We start from the raw sequence: 3,949 nt of genomic DNA, 5'->3' as shown, positions 1-3,949 counted from the left end.
AAGCAAATGCCCGTCACCATTTTTTTTCATCAAGTGACAAGAACCATCATTGTGTAGAAACAAAGGCACCAGCAAAACATTCTAAACCATTAAAATAATTTTCCATCCTGGTTGCAGTAATTAGTACATTTCAGTTTTGATAACTGTAATTAAACCTGACCTTTAAGCTAATCGTGTCTTGACATTTATGATTTTGAACTGGCTTTCCTGTGGTGAGGGTGTGTTATATTCAGGCTCTAATGAATAGTTTTGTAGTATTTACCTGTTGTCAGAGGGTCTCTGTTGTGGCTTGGAGGGGGCCACTTCACTCAGCATCCTGTCATTGGAGGCATAATGCTGCCACTCTGAAGGAGCATTATCTACCACAATATCAGGTTGACACTGTGAATTTTTGTTAAGAGCAAAATCCCTGCTGGAAATTAAAAACAAAAATTAACCCAGAGTTTGAATATAGATGATGTGGGCTTTCATGGGATCTAACCATTTTTGGCAGGTGAGTAGGATGAAGCTTTCTAGCTGCTATGAGAGAAAAGCTGAGTCAAAGGGAAATCCCTGAGGGAGGGGAAAGCAAGATGGCGGGCATGGTCTTGATGGCTTTTATTAAACTTGAATGGTAGTGAAGTCTTTCCCCAATTTTTACCTTCTCATAGGCCACCTCCAACTCAGTGTCTTCCTTCTTGATATTAATAACCATAGCTAATATTTACCAAGCACTTACTACATGCCAAACACTGTGTTAAACCCTTTGTATATATAAAGTTTTAATATTTTAATGGTCCTATGAAGTAGGGGATACTCTAGTATCTAGCAGAGTAAATCCATAGTCCTTTGATTTTAAGTGTTAAATGACAATATCTGATGAAGTCAGATAACATTTTGAAAGAGTAATGTCTGTGTTTCTTTTCTCTACTTCATTTATATGATCAGACCCACCACCACCCCGACCCCATTCTATTAATCAGAGGCATCTATATTCCTTTTAGGAACCACAAGAAAAAGTCCAGTTTGATTTTCTGATCTCCAAAAAAGGTCCTGAGAAAGCAGGGCCATAACCAGAAAACTGGAAAGATGATAAACTAACAAGTAGAAAGCCAGGCTACTCCTCTCCCCACCCCTCTCTAGGCCGGTCTCTGCATCAAAGAGAGGAGGAACAGGGAGGATGGGTGACCTCAGTGGATTGGAAGTAGGAGGGAGGTGAGTTAATGGGAGATGGTGATGCAAACTAAGAAGTGAGGTGGTAAGGGGGGTGGATAATAGGAATGTCCAAGCAGAGCCCAAGAGGTAGCCTGGAAACCCAGCCATCACAGACAGACTGTTTGCTGCCAGTGGGGTGCATTGTCAGGCAGGCAGAGAAGCCATGTTAGTGGAACCTTTGGTCTCACTAACCTTGTGAAATGTGGACTTTTCATGGAGAGTTGTCTGCAGGTAGCTCATGGATTGTCCAGAAGAAAGATATCTGTGATGAACCTCTCTGAGGCCATCTAACTGCTCTGGGGAGACATCCACTTTTTTCTGTGGCCTCAGGCACATATATGAGAGTCCCAATATCTATAGTAAATGGAGGTTGTTATGCCCAGAGAGGCAGAGAGAGATATTGTGGAAAGGAGAGCCCAAGTTTCATGTTTGGATGGGACAAGATGGTGAGGGAATGCTCTCCTGTTACATAAATTGAGATTTTTGTTCTCACTAGGTATTTATTTTTAGCTGAATTATTCTGGTAAAAAAACAAACAATTCTTGAAGACTCAACCAAATGGCTCTCTAATGGTAGAATTAGAGGCAGGTGGATACTTGGGTTCAAAAGGGTATTTTAAACTTCCTTTCAAGTAGACTCTCTGGGTTTCTCTCTCTTTCCTTAATATAAGGATATTTGCTTTTTGGGCATCAGAAGAAGGCATCAGAAAATGCAAAGTGTGTTTCACCATTGTGTGATGTGAAGGAGTAAGTTAGACTAATTGTGTCCACTGACCAAACAGTGGGAATGGGCTTGGGGGATAGCATAAATAAGACAAAAGGGGAACAAGCAGGTATAAAGTGATTAGAATTTGGCAAAGCTATTCAAATTTCAGGATTAGTTTGCAGTCTTCCTTAACACCATCTTCCTGAAGATATAGAGCCTCTGTTAGAGACTATAAAAAAACAAATTTACTCCAAGTTACTAGCCAAGCTAGCTATTAACCAAGTTACTAGAATATTGCCTTTGCCTCACTTTAAGTAGGTTTCAGTCAATGTCATTTAGCTTCCTTTTACTCAGTTCATCTGCATAGGAGGGAACTGATGGAGGAGAGTTGGTGACTCTTCGTAGTGAGAATGAAGGAGAACAGTAATCAGAAAAATATTAAAGAGTTAAATCAGCAGCCATTAGAATTTGGGGTCAGCTCCATGGATTGTCTTAGACCAATGGTTAGGTGGTAGTGTCATGCATTACTTAACTCTGCCTACCTGACTAGACCATGAGTACTATGAAGTTGGGGGCAATTGATGGCCTTGTTTGGGTTTGTTTTGCTTTTTTATCTGCAATGCTTGGAACTTGTCAGAAATGTTTATGAAAACATTTGGAAAGTATTTTCCCTTTCCTGAAAGGGTAGTCTACATGTGGCCAGTCACCCCATTGTTTGAGTTACTTGTTATCTGTCCCATTGCCCAAGAGGAGTCAGTTCAATAAGATTTGGAGGCTGCAAAGACTCCAAAGTGTTGACTTGTTGGGGTTTGGGAACCTCCTGTCATCGATCAGCAGATGGACAAGGTACAGTCAGCCAGCTGATGACTCCAGGTGTATCTACTGTGAAGATCCCCAGATCACTGGTGCTGTTGGCTTACAGAAGACCAGGAACTAGGTGGATGGTTAATTTGTTCTCCCTCTGGGGCATCCTGTAGAGCAATGGGTCTGCTATACAACAACTCCTCACAGAGACAAATAGGCAAGTCCTATCAGCACAAGTGTATTTTATGGGTCAGATGTCTACCATGATCCTGTAGCTCTGACCCCTGGTGGATTTATTATCTGGGTCTGATAGTCCCTTGGTGTCTTGAAGACTATAATCTGTAAAATATGTGGTGGGTAAAACAGCTAGCCAGATTGCCATTCCTGACGTGTTATTGGCCCATAACTCTGCCAAGAAGGCTCAGAAAGCTGTAAATCTGATGTGAATTTATAGTGGCAGACTGAAGTGTAGTCAATGACAAAATGGCCCAATCACTTGCTTACAGAGGAGCAGCAAAACATCGAGACCCACAGAGCTGGTCTATCATGAGTTAAAAGTAGCATCCAGTTTAAGTTACTTTTCACTCAGGCCTGCTCTAAATATTCAGCATGTGTTTATCTACCTCTGCAGCTCAGAGCCTCTTCTGACCCCGATCTTTGCATTTCTGTGCTAGCAGTCCATTCTTTATCAGTAATGATCTTCGTGGAGCCATTTGATTTGTCTGTGCATTGATACATGATATTTGGATAAACCATGATTTATTTCCCCTCTGGCTCTGTATGTGGATTTTGGTGGCACGTTTTACAGGAGGCCACCTATGATGAGGACAAAGGTCAGTGGAAAACTGTTCAAACAGAGAGGTTTAGCCTTGAGGATCTTGCCCGTTCATCTGAACCTCAACGCTCGACCTGTTCATTGACTGTGTTTGCTAATTGGGTCTTCAGTGCAAAGCAAGATGCAATGCTCAGCGTCGTTCACTGTTTGTTTAGCCAGAACATGAAAATCAATCCACTGATGACAAAAGGGCAGAGCAAACAACATCCCTATGGAGTTGGGTGTTTTTGGCCTTGGCGTTCACCAGATGGGGTCTGAGAGCTGGACCTTCACAGGTAGAATTTATTAGAGGATCCTGAGTGGCAGGCATCTCTTATATTTCCTCTCCCATTTAAGGTGGGAAGCTCCTTACTCCTTTCTCTGGTGCTTGATAATAAAGCAAGTGCAAAGCAGGAAAGCATATTTTAATCA

This window comes from Plecotus auritus (assembly GCF_963455305.1).
Source record: "Plecotus auritus genome assembly, chromosome: 1".
NCBI lineage: Eukaryota > Metazoa > Chordata > Mammalia > Chiroptera > Vespertilionidae > Plecotus > Plecotus auritus.
Note: the sequence above shows the minus strand (reverse complement) of the source record.